The following is a 27,040-nucleotide window of genomic DNA, read 5'->3' on the forward strand; positions in this document are numbered from 1 at the left end:
TAAGTGTATATATATATAAAATTCTGTGTATATATATCTGTAGAAACCTAGTATTTACAAGAAAAACAAGAAAACCGCACAGAGCAAAGTAAGTAAGTAAGAAGAGAACGCAAGGAAATAAAAATAAAATAACAAAACTTTATTCGATAGCTGGACTTTAATAAAAAAGCAAGTAGCATGTTTAGAAGGAAAAGAAAATATTTAAACAACAACAACAAGAAAAATGGGGCATAGTAACATGTAGAAAAAAGGGTTCTGTTCAACACTTCCAAAACAAGACAGAAACAAAGCCGACGACAGCAACTACTACAACAGTGGCGTGATTAAAACAAGAAGCCCAGGATACTGAAACTACTGCAAGGATATCAAATATCCAAAAACTTGATGTCTCAACAAAGGATCAGAATATTTCAGAACTAGTACTCCAGACTGGAAATATGTTGGAAATTATATTATTGAAGTACAAAAGCAGCGATGATGTAGGAACATCCAGCAAAAATCTCTCACAAAATATTCTCATACTCCCATTTTATCATTAAATGATCCTAAGATGATGAGAAAAGATTCATATCCTAAAGAAAATTATTAGGAATATAAGCCATGAAGAATATATTTGAGGATTCAGGCCGCTATGTGCCGCAGGAAGATTTGGGCTAATATTCAGAATTATTTTTGTAGAAAGAAAAAAAAATGGATCGAAATTGATAGATCCATATATTGGAGTATTAAAGGATTTTAGAAAGGAGGATTACAAATATTAGAAAAAAACATGTGCTCTTAAGATGGAGGATAATGGACTCCAAAAGCAATGTATTAAAAGAGATGAATAATACTGAACGGAATTGCATGGCAAACAAAATGGGCTGTCCCAAAAACTATGGTAAATCAGAAATTTGACTTTTTTCAAAAAATCCTGAGTAAGTTCCCATTTGCTGAATTATAACGTCTTAAGTGAGGATTTTTGAAAAAAAAATGCTATGTTAGCCTAGGGAGTCCTGGACAAAATATTAAAAAACATCGCTGATTTTAGCAGTGGAAGTGTTTAAGGATTCTTAAACATCTTTCTTAAAAATCCACTTTTATAGGCTTTGAAGTTGAAAGAAACATATTATAGCACTTTATGTCCATGAAAATATGTTTTCTTCACAATCGCTAAAAATAATCTTTACAGGACTCCATCGTAATTTTCGGGTAAAGAAAGCAAAAATTCGCTAAACACTACATAACAAAAATAATTCTTAAAAATCGCATTACAGTCTTCAAAAATTTGAATAAATATTCTTGAAAAGATCCACGATTATAGATCCGGGTATTTTTGAAATTATTTGTTAAAAATACTAACTATGATCTTAAAAAAAAAAAAAAATGAAGATCATAAATTTTCCTTTGAAATAAATTTGCTTTAAAAAATAAATAAATAAAAGTTTGAAAGGAAAAATGATTTAATATCAATTTTCAAGGGAACTCCAAATGCAGCTGGGTTGCGTATGAGTATGGTGGGAACTTATACGATCCCATGACTGTTTTTATACCCTCTATTTCCGTCAACATAAGATTTGTTTAAAGATGGCAGAGATCGGACTGTTTCTTCTGGCAACTTCCCCACATAGGGTTTAAGATTTTGCTCGATCATCTCAAGCAAGCGCTCCGTCGGGAACGGTCCATAATACCTCAAAGCAACATTCGGGCAGCGTGTGACGGTTTTATTTACCGTTTGAAGGCCATAATTCGTGCGAAAGGTGACCAATTCGAACAAATCTAAACTTATTCTAAAATGTTATGCTACTCCCGACATTTTTTGCTTTCATTAAAAAAAAAAATACAAAAAAGTTAAAAATTATGGCGTTTGACTTTGTTGCAGTTTTTTTTACCTCACCCTGTATAGGTCGAACGGACCGGCATACACACATAGTCAGATCGACTCAGCTCTGAGAGATAACAAAGTATATAACATCGTGGGCCTAGGGCTAATATTTCGAGGTGTTTCAAACTTTTCGGCCTCATCAAACTTGTAATTCTCCAATACATAGTGTTGTACGGCATAAAAATAAAGCAGTCTCTATTTGAAGAAATAAGTTCTCAAATAGTTGGCCATAAGCTTAGAGCATTAAAATATTCCAACAAGAATTAATAATTTTCTCTGTTACGTATGAGTGCTGTCATCACTTATACGACCTTATGATCGTTTTCTAGTGAAAAAAGTAATTGAATTGAGAATTAAAAAATTACCAAAAATATTTTGCCGAAAAATATGAGGCTGAGAAAATCCACTCTCTTATAGAATATGATGTTAAAACTATTTAAGTATATAATATACCTTTTAATATCAACCAGCCTAAAATAGATTATCAATTTATGAAAAAATATAACCTAAAATGGCATAATAAAATATAAAATTCCCTAAACAGAGGTCGCTATATTTTCATGAAAAATTATGTATTTTTTTATTAAAGAAATTAGGTAGTCTGTTTTGGAAAACATCGATTCTCAAATATTATGCTATTATTTAGAGGAGAGAAAAATATATACTCACTGGAGATATGGGTTGTGTATTAGTAATGCCATTACTTATACGACCCCATAATTGATTTCTTAGATTCTTGAAGGACAAATCAATTAAGCTTAAAATTTGGAGGCTGATGAGATTTATACACCAGAATACTTGCCGTAAATATTTTGCCACATATTTTTTTCAAAATGTGGTCCAGAGGGTCCAGGGGGAATGGAAAAAAATTAGAAATATCCCAGGTGTTAATAAAAGGACTCCAATAAAAGGACTTTTTCTTTTTAAGTTGGTTGAGTAGAATTATTTAGGTGTGTTTTGGCCATTTTTACATTTTATTGTAGATTTAAGTAGAAACATTTGGATGTGAGAATTTAGGATCTATTTCGCAATTTATTATCTATTTCGCAATTGTGTCCTGGAAAAAGAGGGTCAAATGAGATCCACATAAAGGGGAAATATTACAATGGTCACGATGTGGACCAACCCTTTTACTTGTCTTGATATCTATCATTTGATATGGCTTAAAAAACGTTTTTTTTTTTTTTTACAAAAAAGAGGGTTCTTAATAACAAATCTCGTAAGAAGATACAGATCAGTGGTGGTTGTGATAAGAGAATTAAAAAAAAAAAAAAAAACAAGTAAAAAAGCTGTAATTTCGGCCGGGCGAGCTTTGAATACCCTCCACCATTTGGAACGAATTTGGCAATTCTCAAAAACAATAAAATCCGCTTAAAATTCTGTTAAAATCTTAAAAACAGGTAGCTAAAATCATCAATACAGGAAGGTACTATTATATGGGGCTATACGAAGACGTGGAGCTGCACAGACAATTTTCTGTCTTAGGCTGTAGCATCCACTACGAACATCAAATACCATTACAAACGTCAAATACCAAATTTGAAACAATTCTGAAATTCCGAATATCGGGTGGTACCGTTATATGGGGGCTATACCAGAACTACATAGGCCATTTTCATTAACAAAAGTCCTGCAGACATAATATACATTTGAGTAAAATTGTATCAATCTACTTCAGTTTGTTCGGAAGCTAGAGGGATTTCTACAGACGGACGGACATAGAATTTCGACATAGAATTTTATGCTGATCAAGAATAGAAATACTTTGTAAGGTCTAAAATGTATATTTCGAGGTGTTACAAACGGAATGACAGCATTTCAGAAATTCAAATATTTCGACAGAGGTTAAAGTTCGTCTGAAACAAAACTTACATTTTTAATAAAGGCTATTTTGAAACTATTTCAATTTAAAATAATTTTTTTTTTTTTAATTTTAATTTAATTTTAAATTTAATTTTTGAAAATGTCCTATTTGACAATCAATCAAATAAGTTGATTGATTTAAGTTGCACGTGTATTGATCAACATAAGCCCCTCCACCAAGATGGGTAGGGTATAAATCCAACACATTTTCAGCTAGAAAAGAAAACCCCAAACCACCGGATTTTTTGTTGCCCTATGAGGTTTTATTTTTGCCTCTCCCTGTACTGCCACTTCTTTGCAATGACGTCGTTGCTTTGGCCAAACGCTAAGTGTTTTTTCTTGTTCCCAACTGCAACTGGGGCTTTGTGAATGACTCTTGTTGGCCTAACTAAAACAAAAAAAAAAACAGAAAAAACTAAAACTTTGTCGTTTGTATAAATTTAATAAAATTAAATAGTTTAACAAAAGTTGTTGGTTTTTTATTGCAGCTCCTTGTGTTTAGGTCAAAAACTTGTTTTCCAACAAAGAGGTCGAAAGAGAACGGAGAACGGAGAGAGAGGGAGAGCCAAAAGGAGAGCATGAGAGTTTGAGGCAAACAATTGCTACAAAATGCAAAAGGTCAGAAGGCATTTTCAAATTCTAAATGAAATTCTTAAGTGGCAACACAATTTTGTTTTATTATATATTTTTGTTGTTGTTTTTTTTTTAATTTTTTTGAGAACGGCAAAAAGTCTGCTTGAAAGTGGTAAAACTTTAATGATTATTGCAATATTTGCAAAAATTGTTTTACTTTTGTTGTTTAAGGTTTGGTTCACTTTGGAAAAATTTCAAAGTGGTTTAAGGTAAGGTGAAGAAGGGGAGTAGGTTTTGACTTTATTATTAAAAAATGTCATTGTAAAGTTTGTATTAATATAAATTTGTATAGAAATGTGAAATCTTGAATGAGTTTTTAACTAAATCATAGCAGTAACATAGGAGTCAAATCACTCAAAGTCCTGACTGGATTATAACCACGAATCTCCATAGGACTAGAATAGAAAAGAGATGTAGACTCATTTTGAGACCAAATTATATTTAAAATATTGAAAAAAAAAAAACACTGAATTTAAAATTCCGAAATTTTCACATTACGTATTTAAATAATAAATAATAATAAAGAAAGAGGCTTTATTATTATTTAATTGAATACGATTCTGAAAATTTTACATTATTTAAAATTCTACAACATTATTGCACAAAAGAATTTTTTTGCTGCATTTTTTTTTTAATTTTAGCCATAATCCCCGTCATCATTTGTAACTTCTTTTAATTATTATTTTCTAGAATTTTTATTCTCCCGTTTCCCCCGAAGCTCATAACTCATTCCAAATAAATAATTACCTGACTACCAACAAAATTTCATTTTTTCTTTGAAAATAAAAAATTTGTTCGAAAATATTTTTTTTTTTTTCGAAAATATAAATATTACTAAATTGTTATTATGTTCAAATTGTTGTAACAAATGTCCTTGATAATTGGAAATGGGAATGCTAATTAGACTTGTATTTGAAAATAATAATTTTGTTCAAATTGAAAATTATGTTGTTTTCAGTGTCATCGAAAGCTGTTGTCTGGTGGATGGGGGCGATAGGTGAAATTGAAACAAATGAGTTTTGTAATTGTTGAGACAAAAAATTTTGTAGGTGTGGAAGAAAAAGGAGAACTGTTAATTGAATTAAAATGCTATTATTAATTTAAAAATATTACCCAGGATTTTGAAAAATTGTCTTTATTTATTTTTTAATTTGATTTATAGGTAATATAAAAATAAATAATTTGATTTCAAACCAACTTGAGACTTCTCGAAGTAGTCGTTATGAAAAAGAGTCGTTTCTGTCTAAACGGTCAAAATAAGCTAATATTCCCCGAAAGGAAATATGAAATTTTTTGAAAAAAATACGGATTTAATCCCGTAATTTATGGTTGACAAACTTTGACCACGCTGCAAGATTTTTCCAAGGACTCTCTGGTCAAACGTCGTTGTTTTTTTAAGATTTTGAAATATTTTTCGAATATATAAATTGTAGTATGAGGTACTCATTACAAAAGGCGTGAATATTTAATACGTTTTTTTTTTTTCAAAACTTTTGTCTAAAAATCTTAAATTTTTGATTGAAGAATTTTTTGAGTGACACATTTTTCTAAGGACTTTTAGACAAAAGTTGTGGGTTCTAACCTCTTAACCGAAAATCGTGGGTGATATTTTAAAAACATCTCGACCAAAAACCATTCTTTAAAAAAAAAACCAAGGACCTTTTAATTTTTAATGATTATTTTAAGGGTATGTCAACAACAAATATAAAAATTATATAAATAAAGGACCCCTTGAGAGATATTTTTTAAAAAACTTTACAAACATTTTGAATTGTCATCGAATTTTTTTCTAGGACTTATTATATGAAATTGTACCCTCTAAAGAAAATTTGTAAACGTAATTTTTACCGAAATTAAGAAAAATTAAACATATGTAAGGAACTCTTGCCAAAATATTTTCCGTTAAGATTTTTTAACCAATTCCTAACAAAAATTCGTGTTTTTTAGAGAATTTTCCAAAATAATCCAAATGTGAACATTTTAAAAATTATTTTAAGGAATATCTTCTTTAAAGAGCCTAATATTATTTTATTATACCCTACAACACTATGTGTTGGGGGTGTTATAAGTTTGATTGGGCCAAAAATTATGTAACACCACGAAATATTGATTTCCCACATAGAAAAGTATATATGGATCTTCCTAGCTCGCCGAGCTGAGTCGACCTAGCTATGTATGTCCGTCCGTCCGTCTGTCCGTCTGTCCATGTTAATTTGTAATCACTCTACAGGTCGCAATTATGGTCCGATCTTCACGAAATTTAGAATGGAGGTGGGGCTAGGGTCAGAATAGAACCCTATTTCTTTTGGTGATGATCGCATAATATTTAGGGGTTGAAATGGACCAAAAACTGAAAAAATTCCTGATTTTGCAGTTGCTCTACAGGTCGCAATTATAGACCAATCGTCGCGGAATTTCGCATGTAGCTAGAGTTTAGGGCTGGCAAGAAGCCTACCCATTTGGGTGGTCATCGGATAATACTTAGCGGGTAAAATAGACCATATCTTTTTTGTTAAAAAAATTCAAAATTTTTCATTAAACCGCGAATATTTTAAATCCCGGCGAAATCACAAAGCCATGACAAGGTTACTTCTGACCTTTACATTGATGTTAACATCCAACAAATCGGATATATAGCAAAATATGTGCAATATATATGTCTATCAAAGAAGATATGCTTGAAAAATCTCTTATATGTCGAGATCGGCTGAACTGATTTCGACAGTTCTCATTAATTCAGAATGGCCTCTTGGTAGGAAACATAAAACGTCTAAAAAAATCGCATAAAAATATCTCTCTAAAGATGAAAATATTGATTTTGTAACATTTTCTCATATTTTTTCCATGTTATCATATTTTTGGCATATTTTCATTTTGAATTAAACATTTGGTAATATTTCTACAGCTAACAAAACTAAGTAGTTAGGATATCAGGATATCATATACAGATCGCATTTATGGCCCGATCCTTACGAAATTTTGCATGGAGATAAGATGAGGGTCAGAATAAAAGCCTATTCATTTTGGAGATGATCGCCATATATTTAGGGTTGAAATGGACCAAAAAAAAAAACTGCAAAATTGTCAGCAGGTCGTAATTATGGGGGTTACCGGACATTGCAAAAGCCAAGCAGTTTTGGATGGCCATCCAAAAATATTCAATGTGTGAAGGAGTTTGCCAACTTTTATAGACAAAATACGAAAATGTCCATTCCAGTGACTTTTTGGAGAATTCAAAAATACAGGAAAGACGCACTTCTGACTATTTCGTTAACGCTGATTTCGTTGAAGAATATAGTCAAATGTCTGTATCTCATATAGATGCGTTTCAGTCAAAAACCAATAATAAATGTCAATCTTTTGCCACTTCTGAGAGATTATAGGTCTTTGGGAAATATTGGTTCCAGATCTAGGAAGACCATTTACGTGCAGCATCTACCAATAAATTGGAAATGAGCAAATTCATTTAAGTTGCTATTATTCGAAAATTAAAGAACGGAACCTGATGGTTTTCTTTTATTATTTGTCACAATATCTTGTGGAATTCTTTCGAGTATCTCGCATATATTAACTGTATCGTTTATTATAGTGTTGTAGGGTATTCAACGGTCGGCCCCGCTCGACTGTAGCTTTTGCTTACTTGTTCTTTGCTTCTTTTGACTGAATTCGAGAATAATTTAAATATTTTGCAAGGATTTTGCAGAAATCTTGAATTAGTTTAAGGGTTTTTTAACTACCAATAATTAATGTATTTTAAATATGTTTTTCTTTTTGGTTAACTAAATTGGGGTATATGAAAATAAAGCATGGACGTGCTTACATAATTTTTAAAAATAATATTTATTGGAGACATTAACCAAAAACATGCATTTTTAAATAAATTTCCAAAGATCTCTTGACAAATATTGAATAAATTTTAAAGAATTATTTTTTTTTTTTTTTGATTTTTTTAAAACCCTAAAAAATGTCATAAGTAGACCAGACCAAAAACATGGATATTTAAAAAAGTGCCAGTATCTCTTAACCAAAATATTGGGGATTTTTCATTTTTTTCTTTTCTCGAAAAAATACATAATTTTTTAAAGGTCTTAAATTTTTTACATAATGACCTTTGTACAAAATACTTTGTACATCCTTTTGTGTGCGTTTGAGGTGCTGGGAAAATCTAACAATTAAAAAGAAATATTTCAACATTATCAGTTTCCCAGCAGTCATAAAATATCACATGTGTACAATTCAGTAATCTTGTGCGCTGTCACATATGGTAATGTGTAAATAATAAAGTCCATGACACACACACACAAATATCGATGCGCCAGTAGGTAGCCAAGATCACTTGAATGAAGGGACAAGCAGCCATGTTAGTTTTCTTTTTAAATCTAAAAATAGATAAGAACAATTGTGTGGCTGCGAGTAGGTTAATTTAGATTAGTTTTTGTAGCAGTTAAGAACAATATGATGAAAATAAAGTCAGATTTAAACCAGCAACCCAAACGAGCGGTTGTGTTTTATTTCTCAGGAGTGAGATTTGGAACTGATCTCAACACAGAGTGTTTGGTTTCTCTTCTCATTCAACCTTTGACTGTTCCTGGATTTTTGACGAATTTTTAAGGACCTCATGATTTTTTTTACGTTTTTCTTTGTATCTTTTAACTACAAATCGTAATATTTTGAAATAATTTTTTAAGGATCTTTTGTCAAAAAATCTGTAATTTCCAACGACATTTCTGTCAAAGAATTTAATTTTTAAAATATTTATTTCTCATCAGTAAAAATTGCGGATGTTAAGAATGATTTCAAGTAAAAAATCCTGGCTCTTATATATTTTTAAGGATATTTGTTTTTATTATTTTTTATTTTTTAAAAAAGTTTTTTTTTTTTCAAGGCGCTCTAAATGTAAATGTCTAGATTTTTTTAATTTATTATATATTATTGACCAAAAATCATTCCTCAAGATCATGCTTGCTACAAATTGTGAAGATTTTGAAATCGCTGTTTTTACGAACCTTTTTTGTTTAGTATTTATAAGAATGTTTCTAAGGACATTTTGAAGAAAAATCGCCAATCTTCTTCTTTCACGACCTCTTAACGAGAATTTGTGAATTTTTAAGTATTTTTGTTCTCAAGGAGCGCCAAATATCGAAGATATTTTAAGGACTTTTTATGTATTTGATCTAAGACGTTTTCAAGGATCTCTTGTCTAAATAACGTGGATTTTTTGAAGACTTTTTTCAAGGAAGAAATTTACCAAGAATTTTATCAAAAACGCCTTGAAGAAAAATATTAATTTCTAGATACATTTTAAGGAGCTCTTAATCTAATTTTAAATACTTTTTATAAGGATATTTTAAGATCCTTTACCGAAAATCGTATGACTGTTTCAGGAAAATCATAGTTTCAAAGGTATTTTTTCAAAGATTCTTTGCCCGACAAAGTGAATCTCTATAAGAAGGATTTCAAAGATTTCCTGTTTAAGAATTTTGGATGCTTAAAGATTTTTTCAAAGACTTCCTGGACAAAAATCGCGGATTTTTCATAAATTTTTTTCTAGGATATCTTGGTCAAAAATAATGTGGTTTTAATTTTTTTTGTAGTGGTTTTTCAAAGAATTTATTTTTTCTATGACCTCTTTGTCAAAGATCGTAGATCATATAGAATTTTTTCTAGTTCTTCTTGGTCAAACATTTGAATTTTTAAAGATTTTTTTTCAAAATGTAGTAACTGTCCGGAGAGTTCCTTTTTTCAAGAACCTGTTTGTAAATAATAGTGGATTTTACACAGTTTTTAAAGAACTGTTTGTCCATAGAACGGATTGGAGAAGTGTTTTTTTCACAGACCTTTTCACGGGTCTCTATCAAAAATCTTAGATTTTTAAAGATTTCAAGGAATACCTGTTTATAGATATTTAAATGCATTTATTGAGAACAACCTGAGGAAAATATTGGCATTTAGAAAGATATTTTAAAGAGTGTGGAATTTTTATTAGTTTTTTTAGAGACAGAGCAAACAATTTGCATTTAAAAAAATGTCTATGGCCTCTGATCAAAAATTTTTTATTTTTAAATATTAATCTTAATAATCGAATAATCTTTTTTTAAAATTTCAAAAAAAAAAACAATTTTTTTCTTAAAATTTTGAAATTTTCCAAAAATCGAAAGAGTTTTTGTCTATGATCACCTGATGAAAAATTACGTACTCCGAAGAACTGTTTTCTAGGTTCCCTTAAACGAATATCTTTGGTATTTTAAAGACTCTTTGTCCAATGTCCTGCTCAGCAAAAATAGTGAATTTTATACCAAGTCTATAACCACACCAAGTCATAAATACCCTCCTGAATACCCAAAGCTGAGGGTATAAAAATAGGTATTTAAAGAATTATTTCAGATTTGTTTTAAGTTTAACAATTTTTCATGCAAGTTAATTTATTAAAATTTAGTGAAAATTAAATATATTTTAAACTCTATGTTGGTATCAAACCTCTCGTAACATTTAATGGCATTTTTCTTTTAAAACTTTGGAATTTTATTAATAATTTTTCCTAATTAAAAAATATCAAAACCAAAAATTCCATGTACTATTATATCGCACAAAATCTTATTAACAGCAATTATAGAAAAAAAAAGTTTTCCGTTTCTGTTTTTTCATTCCACACATTCTTTAATGTGACAAAAATACAGCAAGAACAATAAATAACACAAGAGAGAAAAACAGAAACGAAAACTCCATTCAATGGAAATACAATTTAACGGAAATGCTTTTCAAAAAAAAAAATGGAAGAGAGAAAAACGATTACTTCCAAAACCAGCAAATCATTCAAGCGATAATTGCATGACCCATGGACGTTAGAGAATCGACAGATATATATAACGTCACAAATAAAACATAAAAGTAAACACAATAAAGTTCCGCAATTTGATTGGCATCTATTGAATTTCTTATTTCACACCAGTGAACAAAGTGGGGGGAGGGGGGGTAGAAAATAAAACAGCAACAAAAACTCCATCAAAATCGATGAGGAAACACACACACTCTCACTCACTCAGATAATATCTAAACACATTAAAAGCCCAGTAACCAAAAAAAAAAAAAAAACATTTCTAAGTCAGATATATGTGTAGTGCATACATGGAGACATACATGGTGGTGATATTGACTCCAATTTCACTCTGCCAGCTCTGGGAGTTAGAGAGCGTGGCTAGAAACTCAGGCAATCACCGCCAACACTTTTATGGTCTGATATTTGTCATTAAGCAAATACACATGTAGAATAACACACCATTAATGCTACAACAACATCAACAAAAACAACAACTTTATCACAGGTAAGTTGGGAGTATATCACAGCTACTATTTTTTGTATTTCTTCACCATATAAAGCCATTAAGTGTAATAAAAACAAAAACAAATTTCTTTTTGTTGTTTTTATTTTTCTCGGCTCCCAAAAAAATGTATTTCTCAATTGCCTAAATGGTCAAATAAACTACACCTTGGACAATTTCGGTTTATGAAGTCATGCCGAACTTCCATTGCCCCTCTCCTCACCATAAAAAAAAAAAAAAAACAAAAACTTAACCCCAACAATAATAACATATTTTCTTATTGATGCTCCTTGTTGAACTCTTAACTCTCCCATCCTCTCTGCCGGCCTTCACACCTAGCTTGCTCGCCTCCCCACAAAGACTACAAAAACAGCAATTTGTAAAAGTAACAATAACAACAAACAGCAGTAAGTAAACAGCAAGTACTCTCCGAACTGGTGAAAGTTTTAACCATCAAATTCCACTTTTAAACAAAAGGTTAACAGTAGCAGCAACAACAACGGCAACAACACCAAAAATAGGTATTATAATGGCCCCCAAGGTACACTTAAAAATATGAACACATACTAAACTTAAACGAAACGTAAAAGTAGTATCCCTTTTGCCTGGACCCTCTGGCCGAAGTCAGTTCCCAAGAAAGCCAAAGATGGTGGGAATGTTTTGAGGAGAACCACTTTAAAGAACTGCTCCAATTTAAAAAAAAAAAAATAAAAAACAAGAGGCAACACTCAAGAGAAAAGTGTGTTTATTCTTCTTGTTTGGCTGTTATGGAAAAGGGTTATTTAATTGGGTATGTAAAGAAGGATCAACGATGGTGGAAAAAAACTATGGAAAGTGGGGTCAAGAAGGCAATATTTTTCATATTTATTGGAGAAATATAAAATGAAACATTAGAAAATTTCAATCGGGTGCAAGCTTTTATATAAACTGTTTCGTATTTAAAAAAATAAGAGACATTGATTTATTGTTGTTTTTAAAAAATATTTTTGAAAAGAAAAAAATCTCCCTATTTTTGCCCAAGGTATATCTTGAATAGTATCAACAACACATTTTTTTAGAAATAATTTCTTAAGAAAATTTTCATTGATTTGTAGAATTAATTCTCTAAGAAATTTTATTTAAGGATCCATCATTTCCTTCCAGAAATGTTAGAAAAAATTTTCGATTCTTGGTTAGGAGATACTTGAAAAAAAAAATATTCAGAAAAATCCATTTTTTATCAGTTCTGGAGTGATAACTTCATACAATTTTAATTAAAAATCTAGGACAATTTGTCAGAAAATCCTTGAAAAAAATAGTGAAAAATAAAACGTTTGAAAATTACACTATTTTTAGGTGAGGGTCTTCTTGAAAAAAATTTTTTGTAAAATTTCATGACATTATGAAAACTCCTTAAAAATAAAATAGCAAACATTTTGGCCAGAGGATGCGTTGGGTGGATAAGCTGAAAATGTTTCGTATAAAACACAACTTTCGGAAAGGAAATCTACAAACTTCAGCCTGGATGTCCTTAAAAACGTATCTTTAACAAAAAAAAAAAAATAAATAAATAAATAAAATAAATAAATAAAATAAATAAATAAATAAATTTTATTTAAAAAATCAACTATTTCTGGTTGGGAGTTTTAAAAAAGAAGTCATAGAAAAACATTCAATTATTGATCGGTTCAAAATTTTTGTTAAAAAAAATCACAAAATTTTTCGGTCAAGAGTAAATTTTAGCCCAGGATGTAATTGGAAAAAATCAAAATAATTTTAACGATTTTTTGGTCCGGAGAAAATTAAAAAAAAAATGTCTCCAAGTTGTCAGGAGGACTTTTTTATATTTTAGTAAAATATCAGATATATTTAGGGGAGTAGGTGCTTAAAATAACTCTTCTTAGAAAACCACAATTTATGGTCAGATTGTTCTTGAAAAACACGATTTCTTGATTTTATTTCGTGATTTCCTAAAAAAAAAATAACGACTTTTTCAATATCGGCTTTAAAAAAATTTCTCTTAATCGATTTACAATTTTGAACAGGAAGCAACTGAAATATTTTAGTCAGGGTGTCATTGAACAAATTTATTTTAACAAGTTCAAGACTTGTGCCTCAGGAAGTCCTTAAAAAAATTAAAATAAAATTTAAGGGTTCCATTAGTTAAAAATACGAAAATTGTCTTTAAAATCACATAATTGTGATTTTAATTTTTCTAGTAGAACATATTCAAAAAAAACATCTATAATATGATACAGATAAATTTTTGGTCAGCAGCATTGTGAGATCCTTAAAATTATTTCATTAAAAATATTGCAGTGATCGTTTACCAAGTCTTTGGAAAAAACCAGTAAAAATTAAGATTTTTAGTTGAGAAATTCATAAATGCCTGGCAACGTGTTCAGCTTAAAATCTCAGAATTTTTGTTTGGGAGTACCTTGGATCGAAAGTCCATACAACATTCTTCATTCTTTCTTCTTAAAAAAGTAATTCTCTAAATAAAATATTCAACAGAAAACTTTATAAACATGACCTCGTATATTTATATGAATATCTAAAAACCATAATTTTCTATCCTGGACGAGAAAAAAATTGGTTTAATATTTATTTAAAAAAAATCGTTGATTCTTGGTCACGTGACCTTAGTATTTTTCGGAGAAGCATGATCCGTGACCTAAAAAAAATTAGAAATATCTTAAAAATTATTCGTTGCTCGACAAGTATGCCGAAAAAACATACTTTTAAACTCATGATTCTTGACCAGAAGTCCTGACACATATTTTAGCACATCACTTTTTCTTAAGTCCTTAAAATTAAAAATAATTAACAGGGTTCTTGGTCAGGAACCCATTAAAAAATGTTAAAATAAATCCAATATTCTTGTCATGAAAATGAAGTCCTATTTCTCATTCAGGCGCATCTTAAAACATTAAAAAGCATCATTCTTTACCAGAATATCTAAAAAAACGATTCTTGAAAGAAAGTCCTTAAAAATAATTTTTGAAAAAATCCTAGATTTTTGACCTTTAGAAAAAAATTCCCAAATTTTGGCTTTAGAAAACACGATTGTTGACAAGTAAGTCTTTAAGAATATTTCAAAAATTCGGATTCAAGATTGGAAATTCCTTAAAATATATATATTTAAAAAAAAAAAAATACCCGATTCTTAAAAAGGAAGTCCTTAGAACTATTTTTTCGAAAAAAGTCAACGATTCTTGACCAAGAGTTCCTTGAAATACAATTTTGAAAAAAGTCAACGTTTCCATATCAGTAAATGCTTAAATATATTTAAAAAAAATCCGCTAGATTGTCCAGATTGTCCATAAAAATTTTTTTGAAAAAAAAAAAAACACCATTCCGAAATTCCTTAAAAATATATTTGAAGAAATCCACATCTGTTAGCCAAGAACCCTTGAAAAGACATTACGTTTCGGAAAAAAGGGAAACAATTTAACATTATTTTAAAAACCGTTCTATTCTTGACTGAGACATCATTTACAATTTTTTTTTAACATCCACTCTTCTTTACCAGCATTGTTTTTAAATCCACCATTCCTGACCAGGAAGCGCTTTAAAACCCACGGGTATTGCCAAAGAAGTCCCTGAGAAATAGTGGCAAAAATTCTAAAAAATATTTGAAATAAAATCACCTATTCTCGGTCAAGGAGCCCAAATGTAATATTTGAAAAAATTGCCGATTCTTAACCAAGAAGGTCCTTAAAACTGTTTTTAATAATCTACTATCCTTGTTCAATAGTTTCTTGAAAAGTTTTATTTAGAAATCCACTACCCTTTATCACAAAATCCACAATTCTTGGCAAAAAAGTCGTTAACTTTTGTTTAAAAAAAAAACCTTGGCCTCGATTTTTTTTTACAAAAAATCTATGAAATCTGAATTTTTTGGAAAATTAAACCAAATCGAAGAAATACACTTTAGCGATGAATGATTTTGTCAAATGTTGACCTATTTCGAAAAAAGTAACAAAGGAAATGAAAATTTGATGAAAATATACCCATATTTGAAGTTAAGATCTAAATGTCTTGACATTATATGGAATTAAGAATTTTTCAAAATTTTGGACGTCTTTGGTGGAGATACCGATAGAAATAAGCCTGTACCTCACATTATAAAATTTCAATACATATGTTGGGATCTGGAAAGTTTGGACATAACTGAGACCAATTTCAGATTGCATGAATTTTATAATATTTCAGAAATTTGACCACATAGAGTAGAGCTACCAGAAAGGCTGGGTCAGTACCTAAAATTTTCACAAAAATTGCAAATATATTAGAATTTTAGAAGTTATTTTGAATGTTATAAGTATTCAAAATTAAACATTTTGAGGATGACGTGGCAGAAGCGTGTGGAATGACATTTAAATTCACATTTTTGACTGAAGTTTGATATAAATGTCTTGATATGAAATGATGGAACTTAGTTGTGGACTTCCGATTTTAAAAATTTTTGATTGTTTATTGGGGTTATACCAGAAGGATTGGTCGTATATATTTCATATTTACCCTATATCTAACTTTTTTGATATATCGAATTTGCGAAATTTGATTAAAATCGGCACTACATTTTAATTTTGTTTGAAAGATGTTCGGCCACTGTGAAGGTGGTGTCTTCTAATAAAATTCTTTACATTTCTAAAAGTCCTAAAGATAGCTAGTTTTCTTTGAAACCTAAAAACAAGTAAAAAGAAAAGCGTCTACAATTAAATTCTCACAATTCCATTCCCATCAGCGAAATCAGCTTAATTTCTCTGTATTTTTATACCCTCCAGCATACATAGTATGGAGGTTACATTAAGTTCGTCATTCCGTTTGTAACTCATCGAAATAATAATTTTAGGCCTAACAAAGTATAAATATTCTTGTAATCACGCAAGAGTCGAAATGAATAAAGATTGAAAGCTAAAATTTTGCACAGATCAGTCTTTTGTCTGCAGGCAAATCAAGTTCGAAGATGGGCTATATCGGTCCATGATATGATATATCCTCCATATAGGCATACTTCCCCATATTCGATATTCTGATGATTTTAGCCACATTTTTCAATGGAATTGTCTGAAAATCCACACAAGGAGTTCCTTCTGAGTACTTTACTCCCTGAAAAAGAGTTGTGTATAAAGGGAAAATTGTGGGGAAAGTATCTTCCCATAAAATCCTTTAAAAATCCTTAAAATAGCTAGCATTTTCCGAAACCTATAAATAAGTACAAAGAAAAACGTCTACTAACGATTTTATAATTAATTTCACACAATTCCATTCCCATCAGCGAAAGCTCCTCGATTTCTGTGTCTTTATTTAGTTATAAAAATTTTCTTGATCCAATGAATTCCTTAAATCATCCTCTTTTCTTTGTGTAAAAGGATAAACCTTTAAAAACTTTTTAATTCAATAATATTTTTGCTCTTTCTTTTTTCAATGTTTTGTAATTTTTTTATTCATCAGAACAAAACAAAGTAAGGCACACGAAAGTGTCTTAAATATTAATAAAGACAGGCATTTGTCAACAGAGAGCCCTCCTCGTCGTTTCAAATCGTTTTAACTCTTGAAAGAAAAGTTTAGCAACCTTTCTTTTTTTTTGGGTATAACTCTTTGCTTGAAAATTTTTTAATTATTATAAACAACAAATTTTTACTGAAAAGGTCACCAGACATTAATCTTTCAAAAAAAAAACGAAGTAAGAAATTGAATGAAAATTTCCCCGAAATTGGGAAATGTAATTCCATTTTGTATAGTTGGCATTTAGGGGATTATTAATTATTTTTAATTAATATGTTTATGTATAAGTGGATATTTTTGTGATTTTCAGATTTCGATTACCTTGAAATGTAAATTTGCTTTGCAATTAAAATTTGACTTATTTACGGAAAGTAATTACAAGGTCCAGGCCATTCTCATCGTCATCATCATCAAATTACTATTTTTGTTGTAATTACAGTAATTTGTTAAAAAATATTTTTTTTTTGGTTGTTTTTAAAGTATTTTTTTTTAATAACCTGTTACGACAATTGAGTGTTCACATTGCCTTAATAGAGCCTTTGTGAATTTCCACTTTCAAGAAAACCCGGCCATGAAATTCAGCGGACTGTTAAAGATTCGTGTATAAACAAGAATTTTCCCACGCTTCGTTTTTAACTAAAACACAACAGGAACAACAACAACGGCCATCGCACTACATAAAGCAGCTGAAACAGCAGCAGCAACAGCGACAAGAAACCAGTCGTAAATCAATATGGCCTTTAACTTAAAATGTGAACACGGGCGTTTAACATTGGCGTACACACACACACACTCAGCGCACTCGGTGCACTCACACAGTCCAACATTGCAATGTACACAACACTTAAAGGCTCGCGCCAAAAGGACCTTGGCTGGCATATAATATACCAACATTGCTCCTACATATATATACCTATATTTATATAAACATCTGTAGCTCTGCAACTCACAGACTATGGCTATAATTTTAAAGATGAAGCATACTTATGGGCGTGAGTGTGTGTGCTCTCTAGTATTTGTGTGACACAGTCACAATTGTAGTTGTTGTTGTTGTACATACATTTAAATGTAGTGACAGCAGCAACAGCTAAATACAAGTCTGAAATCCACGACACACGCACCGACATAGACTTGGCTTGACTTGGCTTGACTTGGCTTTTTCTTCATCAGCTAACATAAACTTGGCCCTAATGTTTAAGAGCAAAGCGAAAGTGCCAACCCAGAGAGAGAGAGAGAGAGGCAGGCTGGGAGAAGGGGCTAAAAATACAACTGTAACTAAAGAAATTGTGCTCTGCTCCGAAATGGAAATGTAGTTTTATTAAGCAAGAGGAAATGTATTGTTATTTAGTTTTTATTTTTTCTTTCTACTTCTGCCTCTGCTTCATCATCATCATCGTCTTCTTGCTCTTCTCTGTATTTTTTCTTCCCTCAATTTCTTTTCCTTCAATGTTGGCTCGTAGATTTCTTGAACCTGCAACAACGTGTTCTTTTGTTGGATATTTAAGTTTTATTTAATATTTTTCCCTTCTATGCAACATATGGGTGCACTTTGAAGTAGAAAAAAAATAAATATATTGAAGTAGGACATCATTTGTCATTTAAGGACTAAGGACATATTGGAGATAAAGTTATGCTTATTTAAAATTTAAAATAACATATTTCAATTTGAAGTTGAAACTAAATTTTTTAGAGAACATTTTTTAGCATATTTTTTTCCAAAAGAGAATGAGATTAAAGACTTCGCTGAGATTAGAAATAAAATAGTAGAATTTCAATAACTTCGATCGTTGGAAAATTAGGGTACAGCTTCATAGGCTTAAGTCTTTAAAAATAGAAATATCCTTAGGTAATAGTCATTACCAACCCAAACACACAAAATATCAACCCGTTAGAAGGAAATGATAGACTAGGACCTTCAACCTGTAAGCATCTAGTGTTAAGCATTTTTAGGAAGCAATCCAAGAGCTGGACTTATATCGAGCATTCTTTGAGATAAATGTTCTGTGTTGTTGCAAAATAGTCAGGCCTAATCCCATAAATGTTTTTGCTATTTAGAATTCCAAAATAGCCACTTCAAGTTGAGAATTTGGGTGAATCTTCAAAATGGGGCTCGGGTTGAAACGCTGAGCGAAAATTTTTGTTTAACAAAATTGAACTCCAGTGGACCTTTTGTTTAAAAATCAGAAGGCAACATTTTATGTGGAGCCACACCGCATGGTCGAAATATATTAGAAGTGTCCTACAGAAATGTTTATATCCTCTGAGATCCTGAATTTCTAAATGACTTTTAACTGTGGGTTCTATACCAAACCTTGGAAGAAAAATTATATCTACTGAGAATACAAAGTGTCAAATCGTAAGAAATTTTATCAGCCGGTCTTGTCGCAATATGTATACCCTCAGCCAACGTTGGTAAATTAAGATTTTTTTTTTTTTGATTTCTGTTATTATACCACACAACACTATCTTTTGGGGGGTATTCTAAGTTTGATTGGGCCAAACATTTTTTTCCCCACATAGGAAAGTACATATGGATCTTCCTATCTCGCCGAGCTGAGCCGATGTTGCTATCTATGTCCGTTCGTCCGTCTGTCCCGATCTTCACGAAATTTAGAATGGAGAAGGGGCTACGGCCAGAATAGAAGCCTTATGCTTTTGGAGATGATCGCATAATATTTAGGGGTTGAAATGGACCAAAAACTGAAAAATTTCCTGATTTTGTAATTGCTCCACAGGACGCAATTATAGACCAATCGAGGAGGAAGTTGGCATGGGGTTAGAGCTTAGGGCTGGACAGTAGCCTCCCAATTTTGATGGTCATCGCGTAATATTTAGTGGGTGAAATAGACCATAACATTTGTGTTAAATAAAAGTCAAATTTTCCATTAAACCGGGAATATTTTTAAACCCGAATATACGAAAAGGTTAATTTGTGACAGTTACGTTGATGCAGATAGTAAATATATCGGATATATGTATCGAAATATATATACAATGTATATATACAAAGGAAGGGGATGTTAGCTAGAATTCTTATATCTCAATAATGACTGGACCGATTTTGAAAAATTTTGTCAATCCAGAATAGCTTTTTATGCTAAAAGAATAAAAGCCCCTTAAAAAATGCTAATAATGATGTTGATATAGATTTTGTAGTATTTTGTGATTTTTTATCGCATGCGATTTTTTCCATTTGACTTATAATTTTATTGAAGTGTATATTTTGTAATATTTTTTCACATTACAACACAGGTTGGGGTTATTATATACAGATTGCAATTATCGTCCGATCCTTACGAAATTTTTCACAAGGTAGGGTTAGGCTCAGACGGGCTAGATCTATTGTTTTCAAAGATGTCCGAAATATATTAAGGGGTTTAAATAGATAAACAACTAAAAATGTTCCTGATTTTGCAGCCTTTACAAAGGTCAAAAATAGAAACCAAAGGATAGAGTTAAAGTTAGAGTTAAAGACAGCGGGTAGAATGTGCCACTACTTTTGTGTGAAGAATATACCAACATTTCCGTTCTACCGAAATGATAAAAATAACTAACAGGCGAAATCCAAAATACACAAAAGGCGATTTTCTGGCTTTTTTATGCTGATTTCCTTGACGAATATAGCAAAATATCGTAGACAAGCAAATCGTATAGATGAGTTTAAATTTAGAGATACAAAGGGGCCTCTTGATTTTTTTAGGGGTTCAAATGAACCAAAAACAGAAAAATTTTCCTGATCACAAAATTTAAACCAATCGACATGTCTGAGAAGAGAGTTAAGGATATTATATTTAGCTGTAAAATGGACCACAACAACTAACAGCAAGAGGTGGTGCGTAGATATTAGGCAAATGTCCCTGGTCAAAATGCTAAGGGTAATATCTGGGCAGTGCTCCGTGACATAATTTCAAAAGCGAAATCTTCCAAAATTGATTTGCACATAAGGAGGCCTAAAACATATTGTAGTGTTGTAGTGTTGGGTATCACATGGTCGGTCCCGCATGACTATAGCCTTTGCTTACTTGCTTTTAATTAAACAGAAAACTATTTAATTTCAAAATTTACTGAAAATATCTCTTTTGAATATTCTATAATTCCTTAGAAACCAATTAGGTGCAATTTCTTGCCTTAATAGGGACTACTTCCCGCTGAGTGATATTTTCTCCACTGAAAAAAAAAATAAATTTAAACTACCTTGTATGTCAGATATCCACATGTTATTTTTCATATATGTGATCAAAGCAGGGCAAGGCAGAGAGCCTCAAAAATTTTTTGTGATTGTATGTGTTTTGAAATAACAAAATATTGCAAGTGTTTTTTGCCTCTCTTTACAGAGTGAGAAATAATTTGCTATCTTTAAATTTTCAATTTAAAATTTTCTGTTTTTAAAACAACTTAGTTGGTAAAAAAATAATATTTTGACAGATAATTCGGAGATATATTTGTATAGTTATTTCAATTATGATTCATTTTAAAATTAAAAAATATATAAGTTGACATTTTCAGATTTTTTTTATAAAATATTGATGTTATTTTTGTTTAATAATTTCGGACATAACATGGTAACCATCTAAGTTGACCCTTTATACTTTTTAAACCGATTACCACAGGCTGACCTACGTAAATAGTCGTAGAATATTATGCTGATCAAAAACTCATATCCTGCTTTCGGTCCTAAAACATTATTTCTATGAATTACAAACATCTGATCCTGTTCTTTTTCCTAATATTGACTATGAACGTACATGTCATTTCAGAGAAATAAAGGGATATGAAAATGTCTACTAATTTGGAAGGACAATAAATGTATACAACAATATTAAATGTATTTATATTCCTAACATGTAAACTCGTATGCAAATTTTGTCAAATAGAAATCATTCATAAAAGATAAATCTTAAAAGTTGTAATTTTTACAATTTCGGAAATATTTGTTTCAAATATTTCTTACGGTGTATTCATAAAAATATCCGACAGCACCTTCCTCATCGACTGTTCGAACAAAACTAAATATTCTCCCAAAACCATTTTGACAGAAAATTCAAAACAATTTATTTTTTACAATTGTGTTGGCGAACACACAGATATCGCAAGGGATACTCTTTGCCAAGCCTTGGATCAAAGCATACATACAATACGAGGTTGTGGAATAGTAAAATATATATATTTTGGAAAACATATTTTGGAAAAATGTTAAAAGGATATTGTTTGATTGATTGATTGTTTTATGGATATATTAGTTCAACTTGAAAATTTTTAAAATATTTCATTAATTTCTTATAACTTCTAATAACTTTTCAAGGGAATATCCAATTTGGCTTGAATTTGAAACAACTTAATATTTTTTGCAATAAAAGATATAGTTCGGAACGAAGTGAAATTGTACATTCCCTCTGGTACATCCCCCACAAAGTTTTGCAAAAAATACATATATCATGGGTTTACCAGATAAATTCAAATTTGCCACAAGTCTTAGGTTGGATGCGAAATTTTACAATATTGGCAGATTTTCACATTTATGAAAGTTTTTATTATTCAAAATATTGAATAAGTACAAGAAACTCTCAATATTTTAAACTTTTCCACAAAAATTCGACAATGTCTGATTTTTGTCAAATTTTGCAGATCTCAAATTTTTTTTTTTTTGTTGATTTTAAAGCCTCTTCGAGAAAAGGAGCCTCTTCGAGAAAAATTTAAAATTTCGAAAAATGAAATGATTTTATGAAACGATTCGAGGACAAATATAATATTTATATTAGATTTAGATCAGAAGCGAACATATCCATTGCTAGAAACTTTCTAAAAATGTGTACAAAGTAGTTATCTTTGAATCCAATTTATTTGGAAATATATCTTTGAAATTGAAAATATTTACTGAGGAGATGCTCTATGCCAGACATCGATTTAATATTATTCCGTGAAATTTTGTAGAACTGATATTCAAAATCCATAGAAAAACAACAATAGTATAGAAAACTTCCAATAATTCTGAAAAAAGAGGTAAATATTCCAAAAAGAAAATTCTGCATAGAATTAAGCAGTTTTTACTATAAAATAGCAGTCTAGTTACTTATTCTGGAGCCCTATATGAATTAAAATTAATTTGAAGAATGAATTTCTCACCTGAATGCTGAATACGCTTCAGAAATATTTCGAATTCTATATCAAAGTTTTAGCCATGTCAAAATTTTGGCCATTTTCTGAAGGTAATCATTATTTTCAATTTAGTTTGGTTATTAAATAATTTAGTATTGAACGCAGATACTCTCATTTTCATGCTAATAATATGCATGATATGTGGTCTACCTGTAATTATCATTTGTCACTCCAAGGCTTGTGACAGCAGTTCAATGTCAGTATCAAATAATATATGATTAATGGAAATATTTCCCCGAAAAGAGCATTGTCTCTCGTTTGTATTTAATAAGCGTCCTTGTGGTCTAAGGACAATTTCTGCCGAGACAAAAAAAGAATTATAATACATATAGTTTTGGTAGAATCGGAACTAGCCTCCTCAGTTTTATTCTTATATTTGAAGGGATTGGTAAAAAATGTGATGGTATCTAAAGGATTAGACAAGAATAGGATGATAAAATATAAGGACTTAGGTCCTTTGTCTTAAAGACTTAGGTCCTTAGTTTTAAATTTTCCTAATTTTTTCATATCCTTTAATTTGAATTTTATATATGTTTTCCATTTTCCTCCCCTCTTGAGGACTTGAAATTCAACCTCCCACTCTATTACAGGACTACATAAACATTTCACCAGAAAACAAAAAAAAACATATACTTGATATCATTTACCCCTTTTCAATACATTTTAGTGTTATTAACAACATTTTGATGGGTCTGTGGAAGTCTATAACATTTCGATGGAGGCCAAAGAAAAAAATCTTACCTTTTTTCTTAAAAAAACAGACTGCCAACTGGATTTTATGTTTGAAGAGGAAAACGAGTTGTATCCTTTTTTTTAGCGGCAAATGTTTAGGTTCTCCAGCATGTTGATGTTTATGGCCATTTGGCTTTTGTTTTTATGTTTGATTTTTTATTCTTATTTGTTGTTGTTGTTGGTATTCTATTTTTTTTTTCTTTTTGCTTCTTTGTAATTTAATTTAAGTCTTGGCACTTGGAAAGGCTTAAATATTTTCTTATTTTTTTATTCCACAAAAAAAGCACACACAAATTTGGGATTTATGACTTTTCGGTTTGGCAATAAAAAGGATATCACTGATCCTTTTGCCAAGCGAAAGCAGCACAACACACTCACATGCACAATAAAATATTTACGATTTTTATTTCATTTGAATAATCAATGCCATAATGAGGTTGATTGGGGGAAATCTGAGTTATGATTATTTTTCTGATGAAGTTTTTAGGATTTCGAAGTGGAAGTTGTTTAAGGAAATCTCAGGAACCCCTTAAAGTATGCCAGCAATTTTAAGTTATATTTTTTTGATTTTTGGTTCTGTTGTTGTTTATGAAATTTCCAAACTATGGAAATTTCTTTGTAAAATTTATTTCCTTTTTTTAATTTTTTTCCTTTTCCTTCTTTCCTTTTGATCAAAGTTTTGCCCAAAAATTCAGGGTGTTCCTTGGGAAATTTCACGCTTCATTAGCCTTAGCTTTACTTTTTTATCTTCGGCATCAAGCATTGGAATTTTTATGGCGTTTATATAGTCGGCACTCGTCAGCCAGGCTCATCGTTCGTTACACATTCCTCGTTCCCTATTCGGCGTCCCTCATCGGATCACTTAACGGATGTTTTACAACAAACCGGAAATGCTAAATTTTGCGTAAAAATACCAGCTTCAATGAGGCAAATCCATATTAAAATCATTAACGAATTTTCCTTTTTTGATGTTGTTGTTGGCTTTTTGGGGGGAAAGGGATTTGCGAAAAGGAAAATCGGGGAAAATAAATGAGAAACCGAACCGAAAACCGAATTTTAAACCTCCTCTTGAAGCAGCATGGCTAGGAGGCTACACTTTTTTTGTTGGCGTTCCTTTTTTTCTTGCCACAAACACACGCATTTATTTGCCCACTACCATACACATACACACACGCACGCACGTTCGCCCGACAAGACACACGAGAAATTGGGTTACACAAGATTTGCAAAAAAACGGAGGTTTACGTTTTGCCGCTGCTGTCACACGGTACTGCCCAAAACAAATTTCAGCGGGGTATTTATTTTAATTTTCACAATTTTCTTTAAATATTTCTTTGAATTTTTTTTATTTAGGTTAAACAACATTTACCCGTCAAGCCGTCGCTTGTTGTTTTTGTTTTTTTGCTTTGCTTGATTTTTTTTTCTACTTCTTCTTGTTTGGTTTGCTTTGGTTATTTGTGTGTAGTGAGATAAAGACACCGTGTGTGACACGCAGTCGAAACGACGTTCTTTACAAAACCACGACCTTTTCAATACTAAAGGATTTTCCATTCATTTCCAGCATTCGTTTCCGCACGAAGTTTGAAAGTTTTGGCCACGATTTGGCCATAGCACAGCACATCACAGCACAGCACACACACAGACACAGAGAGTTCAGCGAGTAGACTCTCAGCCAGAGCGTAAAGCAAACTTGACGAAATTTGAACGAAATTTGTTTTCCCATCACAACAGCAATGGTAAAAGCATTCAACTCTCATTCATTGCGCAAGAGAACTCTCCAACACTCTCCCTCTCTCTCGTATCTCACTCACATTGAGCACACACACATTTATGCCTCATTGTTTGGCGGGTGTTCGTAAACAACAGAGCATAACTGAGCAAAAAAAAAACGAATTGTTGAATACTTGATTTGACTAACTGACAGCCTGCCACAATAACATTCGTGACACGAGTGTAGCACCATCGACAACCACCACCACCACTACCGTTATTTTGAAACTGAATTGCTGCACAAACACTGTTGAAGCCCACCACCACACAACACCATAACAAAGTTCAATTAATATTGGAAAACACACACACACCAGCGAAAAAAAAAAACGTTGAAGCTGTTCGTTGATACTTTGATTCAAATAACAAACGCTAAGCAAAAGAATAGCGTTAGGTGAATTATTGTGTTACTGTCCTTCAACATACAGACATACACACATGCATACATGTGGTCATATATGAAATGCATGCACTTGTTCAAACGGAAATGTAACGTGGATAATTAAAAACGTTTTTGGAAGGATTTTAAAGGCTAATTATGTGAATTGGGCAGAAATAATTTTTTAAAGATTCCAAAAGTAAATTTTTAATCTTTAAATAGATTAAGAAATATTTTGAATCCAGGAAGTTCTGGAAATTTTTAGAGAATATTTTTTAAGGCAGAATTGCTTTTTGAAGAGAAAAATTTAAATATGTAAAAAACAAAATTATTTAAATATTTATGGAAGAGCATGAATGACGTTTTAAAACTAATTTAGAAGGGGTGAAAAAAATTTAATTCTTTTTAAACCCTACAACACTATGAGTTGGATCTTTCTATCTCACCGAGCTGAGTCGATCTAGCTATGTATGTCCGTCTGCCCGACTGTCCATCTTCCTCACGAAATTTATCATGGAGGTGCAGCTAGGGTCAGAATAGAAGCCTATTCTTTTTGGAGATTATCGCATATTATTTAGAAATATTTCCTGATTTTGCAGTTGCTCTACAAGTCGCAATTATAGACCAATCGACGCGGAATTTAGCATTGAGTTTAAGGCTGAACAGAAGCCTACCATTTTCTTTGGTCATCGGATAATATTTAGCAGTTAAAATAGACCATAACTACGAAAATTAAAACTAAACCGCGAATATTTTTAATCCTGGCAAAATCACAAATACACGAAAATGTCTCCTCTGACCGTTTCTTTGATGGTCACATACAGTGTGAGA

The 27,040-nt window shown here is 31.0% G+C and overlaps 1 protein-coding gene across 1 annotated transcript in view; it reads right to left on the reverse strand.

The window, feature by feature from the left end:
- LOC101887652 (synaptogenesis protein syg-2-like) overlaps positions 1-25,583 on the reverse strand; it is a 339,666-nt gene extending 314,083 nt beyond the window's left edge. Inside the window, exon 1 of the mRNA XM_059132308.1 lies at positions 24,070-25,583. The gene's annotated coding sequence lies outside the window, so the exon portion shown is untranslated. The remainder of the gene's footprint in view (positions 1-24,069) is intronic.
- Positions 25,584-27,040: the final 1,457 nt, after the last annotated feature.

This window comes from Musca domestica, unplaced genomic scaffold, assembly GCF_030504385.1.
Source record: "Musca domestica strain aabys unplaced genomic scaffold, Musca_domestica.polishedcontigs.V.1.1 12, whole genome shotgun sequence".
NCBI classification, from domain to species: domain Eukaryota; kingdom Metazoa; phylum Arthropoda; class Insecta; order Diptera; family Muscidae; genus Musca; species Musca domestica.